Genomic DNA, 13,642 nt, shown 5'->3' with positions numbered 1-13,642 from the left:
AGCACATTTTACATAAGCTTTTGTGACATGAGCCTATCAGATAACCTTCATTTCTAATTAATCTTATATTCGGAGATATAAATAAAATATAATAAATACAATTAAAGCAATAAGACATAGAGTAACAAGACATTCTGTTTAGTATGCAAGCTAATATACAGTAGTGTATGCATGTAATGACACACTCTGTGAGTCTATTCAGATAAATACATTTTCAAATTGACTGCTGAGGCTGCATGCAATAAAAGGTAATTTCAAAGGTCTCCATAGTTAAAAATAAACCGAATCAGGAAAAATGATAGACATATAAAAAGAACACCACGAACCTAGACCAACAAACGAGTCTAAAAAATTATCACACTAGCCCAGAAGCCCATGACCCCTTCTGAACAGGATGATCACTTCTTGTCCAACGGCACCATTACTTAAATGTCTGAGCAGGAGAGGTAAGAGATTGCCTTCTCAAATTGGTATATTCTTGTTTCTGAAACACAGTGAAACTCAGTGAATTTTTAGCACAAGTTATTATAACAATGAATATTCATTGAGAAATGTTGACTTTTTTTCTTCAAACATTCTCTTCACAAAAGGCGAAAGTGCCAAAAACAGCCTGGTTAAAAGTAATATTGAGAAAATGTCCCATTTAAAACTGATGAACTCATCGTCCCGGATGTCATGAAAAATTGAGTGTGTTACTTGGAGGTGCCGGGAGGGAGTTGGAAGGAACGAGGCAGTAGCTCAGAGCTCTCCCATTAGACGTATAAGTGACTCATTTACAGCAGTACAGGTTACTGACACTCTCCTCTTCTGTCTCGACCACTCATTTGTATCCTCTGAGACATAAAAGGGGAGAAAAAAAATCCAGGCCGTTAATAAGTTCCCAATGCCCCTGTCTCCCAAGTTCATTTGCATTTTTGGAACGAGAAAAAAAAGAAAAAAAACCCCCTGTGATACACAAAGAGGACTGAAGTATTACCAAGGCTTCAAACTCCCACTGGTTTTTCTTTGTCAGGGAAAAAAGCGAGCCACCATAATGGCCTACTTCCTACATGACTACATGCATTCCTATATGACTACATGCATGTTTCTATTTTGAAGAAATAGAAACAAGAGCAGCTGAGAGTCAAGAAATCCTCAGGTTGACGATGACCAGAATTGCTGGTGTATTGTTAAATCATTTTGTTTGATTTAGTACAGTTGTTTGCAGTTGGAGAAGGATTTTGCTGAAGTTTGGACGACCATAATGTACTGTAGCTGCGATTTAAATTTTTTCTGAAAGTCTTTATACAACACCTAAAATTAAGCACTCTGCTAAAAATATAATATAAACGAATTAATAATATATTAATAAATTAAGTTTAAGATTAAAGTCTGGGTCTGTTTTTCTATGGTAAAACAAAATCTATACATAAAAGGCATTTGAAAAGTAGCTAAATAACCAATAAAGGTATGGTAAAACATTTCTAAGACCGATTTAATGTGATCGTATAAAAAAAAAAAAAAGTCAACTCCTAATAAGTGCACAAAGTTAAAGAAATGGCTAAATATTCTTTTACACTATTTGTAAAAAATGCACTTCAAATAACAAGAGGAAAAGGAGATGCATCTAAGGATGGTTGGTTTTGTGCGAAACCTTCAGTTGCGCTTCATTTGATGGAGGTCACACATCTTGAAGTCTGGCCTTGTGAATTCTACTCCTCCTTTACTCCATAATTCATTATAATTTCAGTAATATTTTTCAAAGACAAGGAGTGCCATGGGAGATGGTGAACTTTGCCATTCCACGTATCTCCGCCCTTCTAAACAAACACACTTTCACCCCCTTTCTTGGCAGGCAGTGCAATAATCTATCAGTCCAGGCCTAGATTAAAAAAAGAAACACATGACAAGGTCAAAAACTAATTTTCAGACACAGTTGGGCTCCAAATAGAGATGCATAATCTGTTTGCGCAGCGCTAAAGTTTGTCTGCTATTTGTCCGTTGAGCTGAAGTGCGCTTTGAAGGGAAAAGGTCATGACATTGTACAATTAATAAATTGGGGCGACTGTAAATTTGCACTTTTCTCCCTCATGAGGGTTTGAACTGCCCATCCGGTGGGATGGCGCCACATTAGCACGAGCTAGTGTGATTAATGAGTATGGATGGCCACGGCACTGTGGTTTTGAGAGACGTGGTATTTGAGAGAGAGAAAAAACAAACCTCTCGCCAACGTCTTGGTGCTCATTTTAAATGGAATGTTTAAATACGGGTAAACGCAATCATGCATTTGTTGACATTCTTGGACAGGGACTTGGACAATGATTGCAAAGCATGTTTGAGAGCTAGTTGGCATGCAAGAGAATCAAGTCCCAAAGCTCCAGCCTGACAAAATCAATTTATGAAGAGCATCTCAATGCACTATATTTAGTAGACCATCTCCCATGCGATACGGGGGTCTGATAAATGTCTTTGGGTCAGAGGCGTCAAGCAAACTTCGGGGACCATTTAATTTGTGTAAGACTAGTCAGTCAGTCAATGCAATTTTAAAACAACGCACATGAAAATAAAACCAATACGTACGGTCGAAAGCAGGAATTTTCAGAAGCCGCTGTAAAGCCTTGTCCATATTATAGACTTGATGAAAAATGACCCCCTCTGGGCTGCTATTCAGCATTAGAAATCCAAAGGAAATCACTATAGCTTGTCTTCACGGAAGACTGAGACTTCGAAATGAATAAATGGGTTTTGATTCACCTTCTGTTTGGATTTTGTTAAGCAGAACAATACCTTCTGAAATCTACATGCTTGTAAACAGAATGTTATCACTTCTCCAGTTTTCTAATGGGAAGATCACACATTTTGTGCTTGAAGGAACCCATTAATCTCCATGCATGGATTTTGCAATCTAACGTTGTTTCTTTAAGACCTCAGATGGAATAAGCTGATATGATAAGTAGAGAACCAGTTGCTCCTCTTTGACATTGATTTACAATGTTTTCATCACACCATCTTAACATTAAATGTACAATCAGTTTTATATAGCAGGACAGCAGGAATCACGAACGAATGAGTAATGACGGAAAAGATCCTAATATGACACGGCTGCCATGCTTGCATTTCATTCAATTCTAAATGTGCGTTCTTATTTCACAAGTACACATTGATCAAGTTAGTGTTTTTCAGCTACTGTACACAGCTGCTTATTACAATACCTGCATCTCTGCCCAATAACTGTAATGGAAATACATTTGCATCCAAGGATAATGACATCAAACACCACTACATTAAAATTCATAATGCGCTACATACAGTAAATCAAAGTAAATGGATATTCTTTGGGCATGTGTTTGTTTTGAGGCAGTGAGATGATTGAAAGAAAGAGAAGGCCATGCACTGATCACTCTTCAGGAGGAAACAGATTAGAGAGAAGCGTGTAATATGCAGCTTAGTAAGACCATGTAATTTAAACCGCTCCATTGTAGTCACGTAGCTGGAAAGTTTTCCGACTTTGAATGGATTCCTCTATTGCCGGACTTTGATATCACTTGTTTATTCCACAGCTCTCTGGAATACCGACTGACCAAGTGTGACATTCGCGGTCAGATGCTGACACTCACGGCAATTCATATTTTATGTCCATGAATTTATTTATTTCACAAGTAGACATATTAAGTGAGATTCACTTCAGGGTCTGAATTTATTTTGCAATAATGACGACTTACATTTTATTGCTTTATAGCATGCAAAAATATGAAATTTGGTCATACTCTAGTGGTTGTACTGTAAATATGATGTTCTAAAATAAGAAAAGATGAACAATTTTGGACTGCAGCACTGTCATTTCATAAAAATGTATTTTGATGGTCCCTTTTGCAAATTCTGTTAACTTGTCAAAGAGTATTAGTAGACTGTCTGCTTAATATCTGCTAACTCTTTATGGTGATGGTCCTTCAACAGACATTCTACCGACTATAAGTAACTTTGTGAGTACATGTACATTGACACTCACATAAGTACATGTGAAGTTATTATAAGCCAAACCCTACCAGTCTACTCATACTCTACTAACACTGTAATGAGAGTTAGTAGACATGTAGGTGCAACGTGAATGTGTTAAAGGGACCATCAAAATAAAGTAACCATCATTTGTATTTACGCGCAATAACTGTAACTTGCTCAAGGCATCTACAGTGGTTCTGATGTAACCTTCAGCCCTTTAATGCCTAGACTCTATGAATGGTTAAGACATCATTACGGATGAGGAAATGGGCTACAATACATTTAAGCTCGTTCCAAAGATTTAGAATCATCATCCATGTGCTGTGCAGATCAGAGCATCACACCTAACCCACCACCCCCAACGCCAGCAACGAGAACTGCTGGCAGAGGCTCTAGACAGACTGGCTTTCCACCAGCAGTGCAGGCTGTCACTGTCACAGGCATTGTCAAAGACATGATCAAATACTCTTCCACTCTGCTGCCTGAAACACACACACACACACACACACACACACACACACACACACACACACACACACACACACACACACACACACACACACACACACACACACACACACACACACACACACACACACACACACACACACACACACACACACACACACACACACACACACCCCTCTTCCCAGCTCCCACATACATTGAGACAAACTGTCAAAGAACCAAAGATTAGTAGATGCAACTCACAGCACACATTGTTATGCATGGATTCTGAGCAGAGAAAAAGGTGAATAAATTTATGGGGAACCACAAGAAGAGAAAGAACATCAGCAGGATGCGTACAATACATTCAAGACCGGAAAATGCACCAGAGGCCCGTGCTAATTAGTCAATGTCCAGACAGATTAGGTACAAGTTGGAGTGTAGAAATGGCTGCAGGATATTTCACATCAGTTTAATAGATCCCCACCCCCCCTCACAAATCTAACACATATACAGCATATATGGATATATTTGGCCTCAGATCCGACAAGGCAGGATTCGTCTATAAATTTCATGCACTAGTAAAAGCAATTTAGCTGTGAAAATACACCAATGTAATGAGGACAAAAAATGGGCCTGAATCTGTCATCTGAAAATTTCTGTGTTTGTTCGTGGGGGGGGGTTTCTCCTTCCATACCCAGAAACTGTAGATAAGGAAAACAGTGCCAAATACCTTCCAGCCCATTCTGGAAATGTTTACACACCCATATTTATTATTCATAGATCTAGGACGGTTTCTCTCGAACGACAAAAACACAAAAACCTACATGATAAACTGCTGTACCCTTTTCCGAATATCCTATACTAAAGCACAGTGACTCAAAACACTTCTGTACAAATACCGATCTCTACACTTCATCTTTAACACCAAGGTAGAATGCCTGAGAATACCAAATTATTCCCTCTAGGCCACAAACAACTTCCAAAAAGTGCTTATCTATGACATTTCAAGCTTACTTTCCGCAAGATTAGAGGTAGAGAAATTACACTTTGAGTCGATAAAAGCTACCACAAAGAGTCCTACACATCAAGATAAGGGAGGCTGCTGCAGACAGATCTCAGGAAACCATAGAGGGCTTTGTCCATGAAAACAACAGAATACAAAATAATATTTTAAATGATGGAGCCACAGTTAGAGGCTTCGAGGTCATGAGGTCAAAGTAAACGGCTGCACAGACTGAAGGTTATCATTACAGTGTTACAGCCTTCTTGAGCAGGAGAAAAGAAAAAGGTATTTAAAAAAAAAAAAAAAAAAGCCTTTTCAAATGATATAACACAACATGAGATTCCACTAAATCTACATTAATATTTAAATATTTCTACACTTGACAAAACCCCTGAGGCTTAAAGAGAGATGTGTTTTCCAACCTTTTCGTCTCACGTAACACCACAGTCCTGTCAGTATGGCTCAAGTACCCCGTCATCAACAGAAACATCTCTTAACTGATATCATGCTCAATATTATATTTTATTCATTTTGATTGATTTAAACAAAACAAGCACAGCGGTGACTCACCAAGTACATTCTTTTCCTTTTAATAAAACACCAGAACTAGTTTGTCTAATCACAAGTTTTGACAGTTTTGGATGCAGGGATAAACTTTTTCAAGAAAGAAAGACAGTGAATTTATTTACAGTAATTTCTGTTCAGAAAAGCGAAACAAAATTCTTGGTAAGTACCGCCACAACTTTTGGATATTAATGGGACAGTGCACCCAAATATCTGTCATCATTTATATTTAATGTCCGTTTTCTACTGGAGTAAGAAAGTCATACAGGTGTTGGGGACAACAGTTTAGGACCCAAGACCAGTTGTGAAGAATGAAGACCAAGAGTCAGAAATGCGATTAATTAAAGAAAAATATATTGAAAGGTTCGCAGTTTCATCAGCAGAAGCCAGCTTCAAGTCTTACAAGGGGTTTGTAGGCCGCGCTCTCTGCATATACAATTTCTCAACACAATTATACTCTTTTCAAGGTTTAGCTACGTCATCACTGCAGGTTGAATGATTCTGATTGGCTAAGAGAAAATAGTCATATTTCCATTGATCAACTGTAGATGCTGGAACCCAGGAATTAGACCCGTTGTGACTTTCCAGGTTGTGAATAGGCGCCAGCTTATCTGGAACAACTAGTCCGTCAATCTCCCTAGGATGCCCATTGTCCACCTACTGATCTGTAACAAAGAATACTAGCGCACATACATAGATACACAGCTTCTTCAACGTTGGAGTTGGTCGAGCTCTAGCTCTGACCAGAAACTTTCCCAAAACATACTGATAACATGTACTTTCTCTCAGTAAGAGGTACAGACAATATTCATCTTATACTCTAGGGTTGGAAGATGCAAAGAAAAATAGAAGCTAATAAATATAAAATATAATAAAAAAAATATATAAATAATATAGTTGCAAGAAGCAATACCGGGGCCAAGTGCAAATTAGAAGACAAGACATGCCAAAATGGCTGGGAGTGCCAGATAAACGGCAGCAATGAGATGATTTTAGGAAAAAATGCTGAAAAATGCATTGTAGTATATGGGAATTTCATGTTTTGCTCTATTATAGCGCCACCAAGAGGCACAATCCTACATCCTTTTTATGTGCCCTCGGAGTGAGCCCATACATGTGTGTGTCAACTTTGGTGAAAATATCTCATTTTGTTTTGGAGTTATAGACATTTATATGAAAAAAAAACATGTAAAAAATGACTAACACCTGACTTTGATTGGATTTTACTCCCACTTACTATCAATATCTTGACATTTGGGTATTAATATTACACTATCGACCTATGTTTCCAAACTTCTGACGCTGGTTTCGTCTCGATCGGACTTGCGGTTTCGAAGATATCAGCGAATATTTTTAAAGCGCTAAATTACAATGCTGCAAAAACCATAGCCCGAAGCCTGGCAAGTATGGTATCGTTGGACTCGGCAACGATTCAGGAGACAAAAAAAGTTACTCCCATGAAAATAAGTCAATCACACCCAAAGTTATAAGCATTTGGGGGAAAATATTTTTCCACTGGGTGGCGCTGTTTCTAAACTTCTTGGGCTCCTTCAGGGCATCGTGCTGATGACCCATACCGAGTTTCGTAACAATCCATTCATGCCTTCATAAAATACAGCATTTTAGCACATAATTCAAAATGTCCGACAGCCAAAATGGCCGACATGGTAAAATTTGATATCAGTCGACTCGGCATGACATCCCGAATCTAACAAGACAACTTTTAGGTATAAGGTATAAGCAAAAATATCAATTTTATGGTTCAAAAGTTATTAGCATAAACATGAGTGCAACTTTGGACAGGTGGTGGCGCTAGAGGGATTGAGTTAGAGACTCAAAATTTGCTAAAGTGACAGTTGGGACTATCCTCTATCTGTGTGCCAAATTTCATAACTTTCGGTGCTTGGCCCCTAATAAATAAATGCGAATAATTATATAAATCTAGTGTTACAGTAAAAAGGAATGAAACCAAATACACACTTTAGAGAACATATGAAAAGAAGAATAAACAATCAAACTAGAATAAATCATTTGTGTATATTGAAGAGGCAGTGGATTTCAGAATCCACACCTTCACAGGTTTGGAATGACATAAGGGTGGGTAAATGATGGCAGAATTTTTATTTTGGGGTAAATTATCCCTTTAAAGCTATTGAGATAAAGGTTAAAGAAACATTTGTAAAAGATTCAGTAGATTTTTTACTTGTGTTCCAAATGTGTAAAGCTAGGGAACTTCTGTTACCCCATGCAGCCAACTGCATCTGTCCCAGTCTCAAGCTGGCCATTCTCAGATATTAACCTCATGAAAGACTGACAAATGGAACTAATTACCATCCTGTGGCATGAGACCTCTTGGTGTCCACAGAGAAGGACCGCACGCTCTGCACCCTTCAACTCATCAAGGTCATGTTTTATATAAACCACTGGGCAGGGCTCATTACAGAACGTTCCCTATCAAATACAGCACGTCTGTCGCTAATGCACCCACATGAGTGACAATTCACTTAAATACCTACCTAAAAATGCAAAAGCATAGGAGAAAGAATGTGCTTCAAAAAAATTTGCATAAAAATTACATTTCATCCTATACACTACACTACATAGTAAATAGCATTTAAACCATTTATCTCACTTTCCCTAGATAAATGGACAGAAATGATCCTTACATGCAGGCGGGTAAAAAGCATCATCGCTTTAAGGACGGACAGGCATGTCACTGAATACATTAGGCTTTCTCTTCCTCCACCAAATGCACTATCCTCAACTGGCCTCACTTCCATAAAGCAATTGAAGCATATTATGTGCAGAATATATACTTGGGTACATTCACCATTCGGAATTAAAACTAAAAATGTCTTTTAAATGTAAAGTTGAAATGAGGTTGCAAACAGGATGTAAAAATGTATTCATATACACTGCTGTAACTATTTTCTTTTCTATAAACATATTAAAGGGGTCATGAACTGACTTTTTAATTTTCTTATACTGTTGTCTGAGGTCAACTTATGACGTTTGTGTGGTTTTTACATTAAAAAACATCATAATGAATAAGTAATAGGCTATTTTCTACCCTGGTTTTGAGCCTCTCTCATTGAACGCTCAGTTTTTATGGGCTTGCCTCACTAAAGGCTTGGACGTAAACACCCACTGCTATGATTGGATAAGCTTTGCATAATATTACGGCTCCCCTGTGAGAACACGTGAGGAATTGTTTTGAAAGCGTGTGGGAAAACGGCAACCGGAATGATTCACCCACAGGGCTCGCAAAATGTCTTTATCAAACAAACACAATGATTTATCTCGTCCACCCGAAATTAATTGGAATGTTATTTTTGATTACTTGGCCCACCCGATCGGTGAATATAACAGTAAACCGTGCATCACTAACACACACACGAGCCTCACTGCAGAGTCAGACAAATCAAAACATGATCAAAACTCACGCAATAAGTATTTTTCCTTCAAATATCAAGTCAAGAAAGTGAACAGTGCACACCAAGAAAGGAATGTTATTTCACTATTTAAGCCCATTGGGCAGGCCATACATTTTGGTAGCCCATCTGGAAAACACATAGCCCCAGGACGTTGGGCTTAGCGAGCCCTGGCCAAGTCTGATCACGAAACGCAGCACAATGAACCAACAACACCTCAAATAAAGGATTCTCTAGCCTGTGACAGCGTGCTAAGGTATGTTCAGTTAGACACATAATCAATAGATATCAAACGATCTGTAACAATGCAATGCTGTCACATACAGTATATTAAAAAACAAAAAAAAATTTTTAATCATATTACTTGCTTCAATCATTCATGTAATCTCATCCTGTCTGCAAATCCAGTCTCTTGTTTACAAACGAATCCGTGGTGAAATGAAGGAACTAATCAGGCGTACTTCTTCTATTGAGGCGGTGTTTTACCACATTCTGACGTCACAGCTTGGCACATTGAGATTGAGCGTTTGCTGGGCCTGGTGTCAATAAAAGCTTTTCTTTTACTAACAAGGACGTTTTCAGCTCCGAAACTTACAGGATATTATTATATCACGATGAACTTTTATATATCAAAGGCTGAATGAAAAGTTGATTTCTCAATTCATGACCCCGTTAAACACCATATACAAACATGTTATATACTATTCAGAAATTTGGGGTCAGTAAGATTTATTTATTTTTAATTCAGCAAGGATGTATTAAAGGGATAGTTCACCCAAAAATTAAATTCTATCATCATTTGCTCAACCTCAAGTTGTCCAAACCTGTATGAAATGCTTTCTTCTGCTGAATAAACTTTGAAGAACATGGGTAACCAAACAGTTGATGGGCCCCATTGACTTCCATAAAATGGAAATATATATATATACTATGGAAGTCAATGGGGCCCATCAACTATCTGGTTATCCCGAAATTCTTCAAAATATATAATTTTGTGTTCAGTAGAAGAAAGAAATTCATACATGTTTGGAACAACTTGAGGGAGAGTAAATGATGACAATTTTCCTTTTTGAGTGAACTATCCCTATAAATTGACAGTAAAGACATTTATATTGTTAGATTAACTGAAAGAAACTTTTAAAAAAAATTGAAAAATCTTATTGACCCCAAACATTAGACTGGGTAAACCCAGCCTGATCTGCCAGCGATTTGATTCAGCTCGGCAACTCAGTCTGGAAACCCGTACATTCACTTCTACTGCTCCTGTTACACTTTTGCAGGAACCAATCACAGACTGTCTTATCCACCTGGCCCACTATTGGAGGGATTATCACGATGACGGATAGAGAAGCGATGGGTCGTTGCCTGTTGATCACGCCTCTTGTGGTCTGATTGGTTGAAGGACTATCCAATTGCATACAGAGTCATTTAATTTATGCACGTTTATGCTCGCATGTGCAGTAGAAAATACAGAGCAGACTCCCCAGACCAATGTTCAATCTTAAATTGAGCTTGGTCTGGTGATATCCAGACAACTATGGTGGACAGTTTTGCAGCAAAATGAAAATATATTTTTGAATTAATTGTTTTGACAGTATTAAAGGGTTAGTTCACCCAAAAATGAAAATTATGTCATTAATTACTCACCCTCATGTCGTTCGACACCCGTAAGACCTCCGTTCATATTCGGAACACAAATGAAGATATTTTTGTTGAAAGCTGATGGCTGAGAAAGGCTTCAGATAGGCCTCCATTGGCATTCAGTACATTTACACTCCCAAGACGCATAAAAGGCACTTAAAACGTCGTTACAAAGTCCATCTCACCACAGTGACTCTACAATAATTTTACGATGCGACGACAATAGTTTTTGTGCGCAAAAAAAAAATCAAATTAACACCTTTATCCAACTTGTTCTTGTCTTCCGTTTGTGCCTCCACGACGCATGCGCGACAATATTACGCAGATCCAGCGTTCGGACACATGACCCAGAAGCGATTTGTTTACAAGCAGAGGAAGACGCGCGTATCTAAGCTGTTGAATTCTACATTGATCGTGCTTTAGGTCTCGGCGTAGTCTCAAAATCAGGCTAAAGTGTGCATTTCATGGATTCCCGAACGCTGGCGCTACGTCATATTCTCGCGCATGCGTCGTGGAGGCACACACGGAAGACAATAACAAGTTGGATAAAGGTGTTATTTAGATTTTTTTTTGCGCATAAAAACTATTGTCGTCGCATCGTAAAATTATTGTAGAGTCACTGTGGTGAGATGGACTTTGTAACGACATTTTAAGTGCCTTTTATGGGTCTTGGGAGTGTAAATGTACTGAATGCCAATGGAGGCCTATCTGAAGCCTTTCTCAGCCATCAGCTTTCAACAAAAATATCTTCATTTGTGTTCCGAATATGAGGCCTTACGGGTGTCGAACGACATGAGGGTGAGTAATTAATGACAGACTTTTAATTTGTTTTTAGTTTGGGTGAACTAACCCTTTAATGCATCTAATAAGCAGAGAAAAAAAAAGGATTCTATATATTAGAAAATAAATAGGCAATAATTAGTCAGAATTAATGACACAATTTTATTTCTTTCTTTTGCTGCGTGATTGTTGAATTCAACATCCCGTGGAAAATTCCAACACAACAATGAACAATTTGGAATTTAGGTCAAACTTGCTATAATAAGGCTAATGACAGCAATCGAAAGCAGCATCAGTGCACTGGTGTAAGGAGGGTATCGCTTTGGCAAATGCAGTCAAGCTCTACCAAATATAAAACATGATGGTCTCTTGCTGTCAATACCCCAGCTGTGCACTGCTTATATCCAGATGCATATTATTTTGCACTAATCCCTTGTCTGTCAAGCTCCATTTTTAAACTCCGAAGCTAATTTAATTCCGCTAGTGTGACGTGGTGAAGGATTGAAGCAAAGCCGGCAGTGCAGCTCCACTGTCACAACATGCTTCGTAGCCCAACACTATGGCCTGAGGTTAGATAAAATGAACCTCATATCCAGTCAGTCTGTCATCAAGCATGGAAATGAAATTTCTTTTGCTTCCTTCATTCAACATCATTATTATTGTTTAAGACTGTGAATGCAGCAATACTAACGTTTCAAAGCTTGAGATGTTATATTGCCTGCAATTCAAAATGAAAGGGGTAGAGATGTTACACTATTAATAGTTACATTTCGAGAAACACTGAACTATTCTTTTAAAAGCAGATTGTTGGTTTCACCTAAGAGACCATTACTTCAGGATGGAGAAACCACGGGACGCTTTAGGGATTCATATATATACACAGTATATATATATATATATATATATATATATATATATATATATATATATATATATATATATATATATATATATATATATATATATATATATATATTAACAACCCATAATAAAGAAGTGCTCACACATTTGGAGAATAACAATGGGGCTGAAACCATATGCACACTCAAAGGTAAGAGCATTCATTAAATTTGTCCCTTAATGGTACTATTACTTGTCTTTGCCCTACCAAGGGGACGCATTTGCATTCACAATGCAGGTCTAACTCCACGGTGCCTCTAATTGCCTCTAAATTTAGCATGTTGGTTTGTCCAGGGTACACGGTAAGAAAGAGAAGGCAAGAACGAAACCATTACGGAGGGAGCAAGAAGTAAGGCAATATGAGGAGGAGGGTTTTGATCATTCAAAGGGCATATTTCAATGTTCAAGGACGTTTTTAGAAGAAAACAATGTGACACTGCATAGCAACGGCACCGCCACAACAGACATTTCGAAACATTTTTGCGCCATGCAAAGAACAAATGCTGCTCCACTTAATGACGCTTGACATTCAAAATAAATGTTCATTTCAAGCGCAATTATGTTTAAGAGTCAGAAGTGAGGATGAAGGGTTTACAGATAGCTTTAATGCGAGCGCTGAATGGAAAGCACCTCCTGTGAGGCCAAAATCAACATCCTTCATGTCCTTGAGGATTTTGCTGTAATAGAATATAACTCCGCTTTGCTTCCTCCTTCAGCGTGATGAGCAAGAAAGAGGAATCAAGGTTTTTCATTTCCCAAATAATCCATTTCACATTCAGATTTGTCATTTAAATGAGAAAAGTGCAGCTGGTTCAGTCTGAAAAACAAGTATTTGGTCCCTAAATTTCACCCACCTCATCTCATCTGTCTACTGTATTGTTTTTATTTTCTACAC

The sequence above is a fragment of the Gobio gobio genome, assembly GCF_949357685.1.
Source record: "Gobio gobio genome assembly, chromosome: 18".
NCBI classification, from domain to species: Eukaryota; Metazoa; Chordata; class Actinopteri; order Cypriniformes; family Gobionidae; genus Gobio; species Gobio gobio.
The sequence above is the reverse complement of the archived record's forward strand: the minus strand, read 5'-3'. Positions refer to the sequence as shown.